This window comes from Telmatherina bonti (assembly GCF_933228915.1).
Source record: "Telmatherina bonti genome assembly, chromosome: 11".
In the NCBI taxonomy this organism is placed as follows: domain Eukaryota; kingdom Metazoa; phylum Chordata; class Actinopteri; order Atheriniformes; family Telmatherinidae; genus Telmatherina; species Telmatherina bonti.
The window spans coordinates 11,479,032-11,491,341 of NC_136629.1; the positions used below are offsets into that span (position 1 = coordinate 11,479,032).

At 46.3% G+C, this 12,310-nt stretch overlaps 1 protein-coding gene across 1 annotated transcript in view; it reads right to left on the reverse strand.

Annotated features, from left to right (window-relative positions):
* Positions 1-12,310, reverse strand: part of LOC306762262 (inactive pancreatic lipase-related protein 1-like) — a gene marked incomplete at both ends in the record, with an annotated part of 63,711 nt that overhangs the window by 14,857 nt on the left and 36,544 nt on the right. The gene's annotated exons all lie outside the window — the stretch shown is intronic.

Below are 12,310 nucleotides of genomic sequence, written 5' to 3' on the forward strand. Positions count from 1 at the left end.
AAAACTGGAGACTTAAAAAAGGAACAATAAATAAAAACTTATAAATAGATAATTTAGTAATGTAAGACACTGTTTTTTCATTTAATTGCGTCAAAGAAAGAAAAAAAAAATACAAACTAATGTGTCCTGGACAAATTAGAGACTTTTCTGTTGAACAGTGGGACAAAATACCTGTCAACAGGTGCAGAAGTCTGACTGAGAGGAACAGAAAACACCTGACTGGAGCGGAAACATTAAAGGATTGTTCAACTAAATATTACTTTATGACTCATGTAATATGTAATAAATGATCTTATTTGTTTGCTTTTTAATTAGAAAGAATTAGAATTAGAAAATAATGTCGTGATTTTCATAAAATGTTTATTTATTATTACTTTAGTCAGTTTCAGCTTATTTCACAGGCAGCTGTTTTTTTTTCCTTCTTTCATGAAAGGGGATGAATAAATATGAGCACAACTGTACCAACAGAGAAAATTCATTTTCTAGAAGATGTAAAGTTTCAGCCACAGCAACAACGTCTGAGGGGCCATTAGACGAGTTAAAACTTCTCCACCGCATCTCTGCAGATGTTACCGTGGAAACATCCACAGTATGAGGATTTACTACACGTTTCAGATCACTTTAATCACATGGCAAATCTCATTAACTCGTATTTTATTCCCAGCAGAACATAAACAACGTGATGGTGTAGTTGGGGGGGGGGCACAGTGTTAGGAGTTTCCCTGCTGCAACACGCCTGACAGTTCCTGGTAGCCTTGTGCAGATGTAAGGTGTGTTGCAGCAGGGAAACTCCTAACAGTTGACTGTTGGTCAGTATCATGACGGGTATGAAAGGAGTATTTCAGAGAGGCAGAGTCTCTCAGATGGACAGATGGACAGAACTTCTCCGAGCTGAGACAAACTGGGTCTAAAACTGTTGGACTATTGCAGAATCCTCCATCTGCTGTGTAGAAGATCTTCATTATTAAGACAATCAGGAGGGTCTTTAGTGGTTTTCCTTCCTGATTCTGGTTCTGATGGAGGTTTTCCTTCCTGGTTCTGGTTCTGATGGAGGTTTTCCTTCCTGGTTCTGGTTCTGATGGAGGTTTTCCTTCCTGGTTCTGTTTCTGATGGAGGTTTTCCTTCCTGGTTCTGGTTCTGATGGAGGTTTTCCTTCCTGGTTCTGGTTCTGATGGAAGTTTTCCTTCCTGGTTCTGGTTCTGATGGAAGTTTTTCTTCCTGGTTCTGGTTCTGATGGAGGTTTTCCTTCCTGGTTCTGGATCTGATGGAAGTTTTTCTTCCTGGTTCTGGTTATGATGGAGGTTTCCTTCCTGGTTCTGGTTCTGATGGAAGTTTTCCTTCCTGGTTCTGGTTCTGATGGAGGTTTTCCGTCCTGGTTCTGGTTCTGATGGAAGTTTTCCTTCCTGGTTCTGGTTCTGATGGAGGTTTTCCTTCCTGGTTCTGGTTCTGATGGAAGTTTTCCTTCCTGGTTCTGGTTCTGAAAGACGATTTCCGACCTGGTTCTGGTTCTGATGGAGGTTTTCCTTCCTGGTTCTGGTTCTGATGGAGGTTTCCTTCCTGGTTCTGGTTCTGATGGAAGTTTTCCTTCCTGGTTCTGGTTCTGATGGAGGTTTTCCGTCCTGGTTCTGGTTCTGATGGAAGTTTTCCTTCCTGGTTCTGGTTCTGATGGAGGTTTTCCTTCCTGGTTCTGGTTCTGATGGAAGTTTTCCTTCCTGGTTCTGGTTCTGATGGAAGTTTTCCTTCCTGGTTCTGGTTCTGATGGAGGTTTTCCATCCTGGTTCTGGTTCTGATGGACGTTTTCCTTCCTGGTTCTGGTTCTGATGGAAGTTTTTCTTCCTGGTTCTGGTTATGATGGAGGTTTCCTTCCTGGTTCTGGTTCTGATGGAAGTTTTCCTTCCTGGTTATGGTTCTGATGGAGGTTTTCCTTCCTGGTTCTGGTTCTGATGGAAGTTTTCCTTCCTGGTTCTGGTTCTGAAAGACGATTTCCGACCTGGTTCTGGTTCTGATGGAGGTTTTCCATCCTGGTTCTGGTTCTGATGGACGTTTTCCATCCTGGTTCTGGTTCTGATGGAGGTTTTCCTTCCTGGTTCTGGTTCTGGTTCTGATGGAGGTTTTCCATCCTGGTTCTGGTTCTGATGGTGGTTTTCCTTCCTGGTTCTGGTTCTGATGGAGGTTTCCTTCCTGGTTCTGGTTCTGATGGAGGTTTTCCTTCCTGGTTCTGGATCTGATGGAAGTTTTTCTTCCTGGTTCTGGTTATGATGGAGGTTTCCTTCCTGGTTCTGGTTCTGATGGAAGTTTTCCTTCCTGGTTCTGGTTCTGATGGAGGTTTTCCTTCCTGGTTCTGGTTCTGATGGAAGTTTTCCTTCCTGGTTCTGGTTCTGATGGAGGTTTTCCTTCCTGGTTCTGGTTCTGATGGAAGTTTTCCTTCCTGGTTCTGGTTCTGAAAGACGATTTCCGACCTGGTTCTGGTTCTGATGGAGGTTTTCCATCCTGGTTCTGGTTCTGATGGACGTTTTCCATCCTGGTTCTGGTTCTGATGGAGGTTTTCCTTCCTGGTTCTGGTTCTGGTTCTGATGGAGGTTTTCCATCCTGGTTCTGGTTCTGATGGTGGTTTTCCTTCCTGGTTCTGGTTCTGATGGAGGTTTCCTTCCTGGTTCTGGTTCTGATGGAGGTTTCCTTCCTGGTTCTGGTTCTGATGGAGGTTTTCCTTCCTGGTTCTGGTTCTGATGGAGGTTTCCTTCCTGGTTCTGGTTCTGATGGAGGTTTCCTTCCTGGTTCTGGTTCTGATCAAGGTTTTCCTTCCTGGTTCTGATGGAGGTTTTCCTTCCTGGTTCTGGTTCTGATGGAGGTTTTCCTTCCTGGTTCTGGTTCTGATGGACGTTTTCCATCCTGGTTCTGGTTCTGATGGAGGTTTTCCTTCCTGGTTCTGGTTCTGGTTCTGATGGAGGTTTTCCATCCTGGTTCTGGTTATGATGGAGGTTTCCTTCCTGGTTCTGGTTCTGATGGAGGTTTCCTTCCTGGTTCTGGTTCTGATGCAGGTTTTCCTTCCTGGTTCTGGTTCTGATGGAGGTTTCCTTCCTGGTTCTTGTTCTGATGGAGGTTTCCTTCCTGGTTCTGGTTCTGATCAAGGTTTTCCTTCCTGGTTCTGATGGAGGTTTTCCTTCCTGGTTCTGGTTCTGATGGAGGTTTTCCTTCCTGGTTCTGGTTCTGATGGAGGTTTTCCTTCCTGGTTCTGGTTCTGACGGAAGTTTTTCTTCCTGGTTCTGGTTCTGATGGAGGTTTTTCTTCCTGGGTTCTGTTTCTGATGGAGGTTTCCTTCCTGGTTCTGGTTCTGATGGAAGTTTTCCTTCCTGGTTCTGGTTCTGATGGTGGTTTTTCTTCCTGGTTTTGGTTCTGATGGAGGTTTTTCTTCCAGGTTATGGTTCTGATGGAGGTTTCCTTCCTGGTTCTGATGGAGGTTTTCCTTCCCGGTTCTGGTTCTGATGAAGGTTTTCCTTCCTGGTTCTGGTTCTGATGGAGGTTTTCCTTCCTGGTTCTGGTTCTGATGGAGGTTTTTCTTCCTGGTTCTGGTTCTGATGGAGGTTTTTCTTCCTGGTTCTGGTTCTGATGGAGGTTTCCTTCCTTGTTCTGGTTCTGATGGAAGTTTTCCTTCCTGGTTCTGGTTCTGATGGAAGTTTTCCTGCCTGGTTCTGGTTCTGATGGTGGTTTTTCTTCCTGGTTCTGGTTCTGATGGAGGTTTTTCTTCCTGGTTCTGGTTCTGATGGAGGTTTCCTTCCTTGTTCTGGTTCTGATGGAAGTTTTCCTTCCTGGTTCTGGTTCTGATGGAAGTTTTCCTTCCTTGTTCTGGTTCTGATGGAAGTTTTCCTTCCTGGTTCTGGTTCTGATGGTGGTTTTTCTTCCTGGTTCTGGTTCCGATGGAGGTTTTTCTTCCTGGTTCTGGTTCTGATGGAGGTTTCCTTCCTGGTTCTGGTTCTGATCATGGTTTTCCGTCCTGGTTCTGGTTCTGATGGAGGTTTTCCATCCTGGTTCTGGTTCTGATGGAGGTGTCCTTCCTGGTTCTGGTTCTGATGGAAGTTTTCCTTCCTGGTTCTGGTTCTGATGGAAGTTTTCCTTCCTGGTTCTGGTTCTGATGGTGGTTTTTCTTCCTGGTTCTGGTTCCGATGGAGGTTTTTCTTCCTGGTTCTGGTTCTGATGGAGGTTTCCTTCCTGGTTCTGGTTCTGATCATGGTTTTCCTTCATGGTTCTGATGGAGGTTTTCCATCCTGGTTCTGGTTCTGATGGGGGTGTCCTTCCTGGTTCTGGTTCTGATGGAGGTTTCCTTCCTGATTCTGGTTCTGATCAAGGTTTTCCTTCCTGGTTCTGATGGAGGTTTTCCTTCCTGGTTCTGGTTCTGGTTCTGATGGAAGTTTTCCTTCCTGGTTCTGGTTCTGATGGAAGTTTCCTTCCTGGTTCTGATGGAAGTTTCCTTCCTGGTTCTGGTTCTGATGGAGGTTTTTCTTCCTGGTTCTGGTTCTGATGGAGGTTTCCTTCCTGGTTCTGGTTCTGATGGAGGTTTCCTTCCTGGTTCTGGTTCTGATCAAGGTTTTCCTTCCTGGTTCTGATGGAGGATTTCCTTCCTGGTTCTGATGGAGGTTTTCCTTCCTGGTTCTGGTTCTGATGGAGGTTTCCTTCCTGGTTCTGGTTCTGATGGAGGTTTCCTTCCTGATTCTGGTTCTGATCAAGGTTTTCCTTCCTGGTTCTGATGGAAGTTTTCCTTCCTGGTTCTGGTTCTGATGGAGGTTTTCCTTCCTGATTCTGGTTCTGATCAAGGTTTTCCTTCCTGGTTCTGGTTCTGATGGAGGTTTTCCTTCCTGGTTCTGGTTCTGATGGAGGTTTTCCTTCCTGGTTCTGGTTCTGATGGAAGTTTTCCTTCCTGGTTCTGGTTCTGATGGAGGTTTCCTTCCTGGTTCTGCTTCTGATGGAAGTTTTCCTTCCTGGTTCTGGTTCTGATGGAGGTATTCCTTCCTGGTTCTGGTTCTGATGGAAGTTTTCCTTCCTGGTTCTGGTTCTGATGGAAAATTTCCTTCCTGGTTCTGGTTCGTTTGGAAGTTTTCCTTCCTGGTTCTGGTTCTGATGGAGGTTTCCTTCCTGGTTCTGATGGAAGTTTTCCTTCCTGGTTCTGGTTCTGGTTCTGATAGAGGTTTTCCATCCTGGTTCTGGTTCTGATGGAGGTTTTCCATCCTGGTTCTGGTTCTGGTTCTGATGGAGGTTTTCCATCCTGGTTCTGGTTCTGATTGTGGTTTTTCTTCCTGGTTCTGGTTCTGATGGAGGTTTTCCTTCCTGGTTCTGGTTCTGATGGAGGTTTTTCTTCCTGGTTCTGGTTCTGATGGAGGTTTCCTTCCTTGTTCTGGTTCTGATGGAAGTTTTCCTTCCTGGTTCTGGTTCTGATGGAAGTTTTCCTTCCTGGTTCTGGTTCTGATGGTGGTTTTCCTTCCTGGTTCTGGTTCTGATGGAGGTTTTTCTTCCTGGTTCTGGTTCTGATGGAGGTTTCCTTCCTGGTTCTGGTTCTGATCAAGGTTTTCCTTCCTGGTTCTGATGGAGGTTTTCCATGCTGGTTCTGGTTCTGATGGAGGTGTCCTTCCTGGTTCTGTTTCTGATGGAGGTTTCCTTCCTGATTCTGGTTCTGATCAAGGTTTTCCTTCCTGGTTCTGATGGAGGTTTTCCTTCCTGGTTCTGGTTCTGGTTCTGATGGAAGTTTTCCTTCCTGGTTCTGGTTCTGATGGAAGTTTCCTTCCTGGTTCTGGTTCTGATGGAGATTTTTCTTCCTGGTTCTGGTTCTGATGGAGGTTTCCTTCCTGGTTCTGGTTCTGATGGACGTTTTCCTTCCTGGTTCTGGTTCTGATGGAAGTTTTTCTTCCTGGTTCTGGTTATGATGGAGGTTTCCTTCCTGGTTCTGGTTCTGATGGAAGTTTTCCTTCCTGGTTATGGTTCTGATGGAGGTTTTCCTTCCTGGTTCTGGTTCTGATGGAAGTTTTCCTTCCTGGTTCTGGTTCTGAAAGACGATTTCCGACCTGGTTCTGGTTCTGATGGAGGTTTTCCATCCTGGTTCTGGTTCTGATGGACGTTTTCCATCCTGGTTCTGGTTCTGATGGAGGTTTTCCTTCCTGGTTCTGGTTCTGGTTCTGATGGAGGTTTTCCATCCTGGTTCTGGTTCTGATGGTGGTTTTCCTTCCTGGTTCTGGTTCTGATGGAGGTTTCCTTCCTGGTTCTGGTTCTGATGGAGGTTTTCCTTCCTGGTTCTGGATCTGATGGAAGTTTTTCTTCCTGGTTCTGGTTATGATGGAGGTTTCCTTCCTGGTTCTGGTTCTGATGGAAGTTTTCCTTCCTGGTTCTGGTTCTGATGGAGGTTTTCCTTCCTGGTTCTGGTTCTGATGGAAGTTTTCCTTCCTGGTTCTGGTTCTGATGGAGGTTTTCCTTCCTGGTTCTGGTTCTGATGGAAGTTTTCCTTCCTGGTTCTGGTTCTGAAAGACGATTTCCGACCTGGTTCTGGTTCTGATGGAGGTTTTCCATCCTGGTTCTGGTTCTGATGGACGTTTTCCATCCTGGTTCTGGTTCTGATGGAGGTTTTCCTTCCTGGTTCTGGTTCTGGTTCTGATGGAGGTTTTCCATCCTGGTTCTGGTTCTGATGGTGGTTTTCCTTCCTGGTTCTGGTTCTGATGGAGGTTTCCTTCCTGGTTCTGGTTCTGATGGAGGTTTCCTTCCTGGTTCTGGTTCTGATGGAGGTTTTCCTTCCTGGTTCTGGTTCTGATGGAGGTTTCCTTCCTGGTTCTGGTTCTGATGGAGGTTTCCTTCCTGGTTCTGGTTCTGATCAAGGTTTTCCTTCCTGGTTCTGATGGAGGTTTTCCTTCCTGGTTCTGGTTCTGATGGAGGTTTTCCTTCCTGGTTCTGGTTCTGATGGACGTTTTCCATCCTGGTTCTGGTTCTGATGGAGGTTTTCCTTCCTGGTTCTGGTTCTGGTTCTGATGGAGGTTTTCCATCCTGGTTCTGGTTATGATGGAGGTTTCCTTCCTGGTTCTGGTTCTGATGGAGGTTTCCTTCCTGGTTCTGGTTCTGATGCAGGTTTTCCTTCCTGGTTCTGGTTCTGATGGAGGTTTCCTTCCTGGTTCTTGTTCTGATGGAGGTTTCCTTCCTGGTTCTGGTTCTGATCAAGGTTTTCCTTCCTGGTTCTGATGGAGGTTTTCCTTCCTGGTTCTGGTTCTGATGGAGGTTTTCCTTCCTGGTTCTGGTTCTGATGGAGGTTTTCCTTCCTGGTTCTGGTTCTGACGGAAGTTTTTCTTCCTGGTTCTGGTTCTGATGGAGGTTTTTCTTCCTGGGTTCTGTTTCTGATGGAGGTTTCCTTCCTGGTTCTGGTTCTGATGGAAGTTTTCCTTCCTGGTTCTGGTTCTGATGGTGGTTTTTCTTCCTGGTTTTGGTTCTGATGGAGGTTTTTCTTCCAGGTTATGGTTCTGATGGAGGTTTCCTTCCTGGTTCTGATGGAGGTTTTCCTTCCCGGTTCTGGTTCTGATGAAGGTTTTCCTTCCTGGTTCTGGTTCTGATGGAGGTTTTCCTTCCTGGTTCTGGTTCTGATGGAGGTTTTTCTTCCTGGTTCTGGTTCTGATGGAGGTTTTTCTTCCTGGTTCTGGTTCTGATGGAGGTTTCCTTCCTTGTTCTGGTTCTGATGGAAGTTTTCCTTCCTGGTTCTGGTTCTGATGGAAGTTTTCCTGCCTGGTTCTGGTTCTGATGGTGGTTTTTCTTCCTGGTTCTGGTTCTGATGGAGGTTTTTCTTCCTGGTTCTGGTTCTGATGGAGGTTTCCTTCCTTGTTCTGGTTCTGATGGAAGTTTTCCTTCCTGGTTCTGGTTCTGATGGAAGTTTTCCTTCCTTGTTCTGGTTCTGATGGAAGTTTTCCTTCCTGGTTCTGGTTCTGATGGTGGTTTTTCTTCCTGGTTCTGGTTCCGATGGAGGTTTTTCTTCCTGGTTCTGGTTCTGATGGAGGTTTCCTTCCTGGTTCTGGTTCTGATCATGGTTTTCCGTCCTGGTTCTGGTTCTGATGGAGGTTTTCCATCCTGGTTCTGGTTCTGATGGAGGTGTCCTTCCTGGTTCTGGTTCTGATGGAAGTTTTCCTTCCTGGTTCTGGTTCTGATGGAAGTTTTCCTTCCTGGTTCTGGTTCTGATGGTGGTTTTTCTTCCTGGTTCTGGTTCCGATGGAGGTTTTTCTTCCTGGTTCTGGTTCTGATGGAGGTTTCCTTCCTGGTTCTGGTTCTGATCATGGTTTTCCTTCATGGTTCTGATGGAGGTTTTCCATCCTGGTTCTGGTTCTGATGGGGGTGTCCTTCCTGGTTCTGGTTCTGATGGAGGTTTCCTTCCTGATTCTGGTTCTGATCAAGGTTTTCCTTCCTGGTTCTGATGGAGGTTTTCCTTCCTGGTTCTGGTTCTGGTTCTGATGGAAGTTTTCCTTCCTGGTTCTGGTTCTGATGGAAGTTTCCTTCCTGGTTCTGATGGAAGTTTCCTTCCTGGTTCTGGTTCTGATGGAGGTTTTTCTTCCTGGTTCTGGTTCTGATGGAGGTTTCCTTCCTGGTTCTGGTTCTGATGGAGGTTTCCTTCCTGGTTCTGGTTCTGATCAAGGTTTTCCTTCCTGGTTCTGATGGAGGATTTCCTTCCTGGTTCTGATGGAGGTTTTCCTTCCTGGTTCTGGTTCTGATGGAGGTTTCCTTCCTGGTTCTGGTTCTGATGGAGGTTTCCTTCCTGATTCTGGTTCTGATCAAGGTTTTCCTTCCTGGTTCTGATGGAAGTTTTCCTTCCTGGTTCTGGTTCTGATGGAGGTTTTCCTTCCTGATTCTGGTTCTGATCAAGGTTTTCCTTCCTGGTTCTGGTTCTGATGGAGGTTTTCCTTCCTGGTTCTGGTTCTGATGGAGGTTTTCCTTCCTGGTTCTGGTTCTGATGGAAGTTTTCCTTCCTGGTTCTGGTTCTGATGGAGGTTTCCTTCCTGGTTCTGCTTCTGATGGAAGTTTTCCTTCCTGGTTCTGGTTCTGATGGAGGTATTCCTTCCTGGTTCTGGTTCTGATGGAAGTTTTCCTTCCTGGTTCTGGTTCTGATGGAAAATTTCCTTCCTGGTTCTGGTTCGTTTGGAAGTTTTCCTTCCTGGTTCTGGTTCTGATGGAGGTTTCCTTCCTGGTTCTGATGGAAGTTTTCCTTCCTGGTTCTGGTTCTGGTTCTGATAGAGGTTTTCCATCCTGGTTCTGGTTCTGATGGAGGTTTTCCATCCTGGTTCTGGTTCTGGTTCTGATGGAGGTTTTCCATCCTGGTTCTGGTTCTGATTGTGGTTTTTCTTCCTGGTTCTGGTTCTGATGGAGGTTTTCCTTCCTGGTTCTGGTTCTGATGGAGGTTTTTCTTCCTGGTTCTGGTTCTGATGGAGGTTTCCTTCCTTGTTCTGGTTCTGATGGAAGTTTTCCTTCCTGGTTCTGGTTCTGATGGAAGTTTTCCTTCCTGGTTCTGGTTCTGATGGTGGTTTTCCTTCCTGGTTCTGGTTCTGATGGAGGTTTTTCTTCCTGGTTCTGGTTCTGATGGAGGTTTCCTTCCTGGTTCTGGTTCTGATCAAGGTTTTCCTTCCTGGTTCTGATGGAGGTTTTCCATGCTGGTTCTGGTTCTGATGGAGGTGTCCTTCCTGGTTCTGTTTCTGATGGAGGTTTCCTTCCTGATTCTGGTTCTGATCAAGGTTTTCCTTCCTGGTTCTGATGGAGGTTTTCCTTCCTGGTTCTGGTTCTGGTTCTGATGGAAGTTTTCCTTCCTGGTTCTGGTTCTGATGGAAGTTTCCTTCCTGGTTCTGGTTCTGATGGAGATTTTTCTTCCTGGTTCTGGTTCTGATGGAGGTTTCCTTCCTGGTTCTGGTTCTGATGGAGGTTTCCTTCCTGGTTCTGGTTCTGATCAAGGTTTTCCTTCCTGGTTCTGATGGAGGATTTCCTTCCTGGTTCTGATGGAGGTTTTCCTTCCTGGTTCTGGTTCTGATGGAGGTTTCCTTCCTGGTTCTGGTTCTGATGGAGGTTTCCTTCCTGATTCTGGTTCTTATCAAGGTTTTCCTTCCTGGTTCTGATGGAGGTTTTCCTTCCTGGTTCTGGTTCTGATGGAAGTTTTCCTTCCTGGTTCTGGTTCTGATGGAGGTATTCCTTCCTGGTTCTGGTTCTGATGGAAGTTTTCCTTCCTGGTTCTGGTTCTGATGGAGGTTTTCCATCCTGGTTCTGGTTCTGGTTCTGATGGAGGTTTTCCTTCCTGGTTCTGGTTCTGATGGAGGTTTCCTTCCTGGTTCTGGTTCTGATGGAGGTTTCCTTCCTGGTTCTGGTTCTGATGAAGGTTTTCCTTCCTGGTTCTGGTTCTGATGAAGGTTTTCCTTCCTGGTTCTGGTTCTGATGGAGGTTTTCCTTCCTGGTTCTGGTTCTGATGGAAGTTTACCTTCCTGGTTCTGGTTCTGATGGAGGTTTCCTTCCTGGTTCTGGTTCTGATGGAGGTTTTCCTTCCTGGTTCTGGTTCTGATGGAAGTTTACCTTCTTGGTTCTGGTTCTGATGGAGGTTTTCCTTCCTGGTTCTGGTTCTGATGGAGGTTTCCTTCCTGGTTCTGGTTCTGATGGAAGTTTTCCTTCCTGGTTCTGGTTCTGATGGAGGTTTTCCTTCCTGGTTCTGGTTCTGATGGAAGTTTTCCTTCCTGGTTCTGGTTCTGATGGAAGTTTTCCTTCCTGGTTCTGGTTCTGATGGAGGTTTCCTTCCTGGTTCTGGTTCTGATGGAAGTTTTCCTTCCTGGTTCTGGTTCTGATGGAGGTTTACCTTCCTGGTTCTGGTTCTGATGGAAGTTTTCCTTCCTGGTTCTGGTTCTGATGGAGGTTTCCTTCCTGGTTCTGGTTCTGATGGAAAATTTCCTTCCTGGTTCTGGTTCTGTTGGAGGTTTTCCTTCCTGGTTCTGGTTCTGATGGAAGTTTTCCTTCCTGGTTCTGGTTCTGATGGAAGTTTTCCTTCCTGGTTCTGGTTCTGATGGAGGTTTTCCATCCTGGTTCTGGTTCTGGTTCTGATGGAGGTTTCCTTCCTGATTCTGGTTCTTATCAAGGTTTTCCTTCCTGGCTCTGATGGAGGTTTTCCTTCCTGGTTCTGGTTCTGATGGAAGTTTTCCTTCCTGATTCTGGTTCTGATGGAAGTTTTCCTTCCTGGTTCTGGTTCTGATGGAGGTTTTCCATCCTGGTTCTGGTTCTGGTTCTGATGGGGGTTTTCCATCCTGGTTCTGGTTCTGATGGTGGTTTTCCTTCCTGGTTCTGGTTCTGATGGAGGTTTTCCATCCTGGTTCTGGTTCTGATGGTGGTTTTCCTTCATGGTTCTGGTTCTGATGGTGGTTTTTCTTCCTGGTTCTGGTTCTGATGGAGGTTTTCCTTCCTGGTTCTGGTTCTGATGGAAGTTTCCTTCCTGGTTCTGGTTCTGATGGAGGTTTTCCGTCCTGGTTCTGGTTCTGATGGAGGTTTTCCTTCCTGGTTCTGGTTCTGATGGAGGTTTCCATCCTGGTTCTGGTTCTGATGGTGGTTTTCCTTCCTGGTTCTGGTTCTGATGGTGGTTTTTCTTCCTGGTTCTGGTTCTGATGGAGGTTTTCCTTCCTGGTTCTGGTTCTGATGGAAGTTTTCCTTCCTGGTTCTGGTTCTGATGGAGGTTTTCCGTCCTGGTTCTGGTTCTGGTTCTGATAGAGGTTTTCCATCCTGGTTCTGGTTCTGATGGAGGTTTTCCATCCTGGTTCTGGTTCTGGTTCTGATGGAGGTTTTCCATCCTGGTTCTGGTTCTGATTGTGGTTTTTCTTCCTGGTTCTGGTTCTGATGGAGGTTTCCTTCCTGGTTCTGGTTCTGATGGAGGTTTTCCTTCCTGGTTCTGGTTCTGATGGAGGTTTTCCTTCCTGGTTCTGGTTCTGATGGAGGTTTTCCTTCCTGGTTCTCGTTCTGATGGAGGTTTCCTTCCTGGTTCTGGTTCTGATGGAAGTTTACCTTCTTGGTTCTGGTTCTGATGGAGGTTTTCCTTCCTGGTTCTGGTTCTGATGGAGGTTTTTCTTCCTGGTTCTGGTTCTGATGGAAGTTTTTCTTCCTGGTTCTGGTTCTGATGGAGGTTTCCTTCCTGGTTCTGGTTCTGATGGAGGTTTCCTTCCTGGTTCTGGTTCTGATGGAAGTTTTCCTTCCTGATTCTGGTCCTGATGGAAGTTTTCCTTCCTGGTTCTGGTTCTGATGGACGTTTTCCGTTCTGGTTCTGGTTCTGATGGAGGTTTTCCGTCCTGGTTCT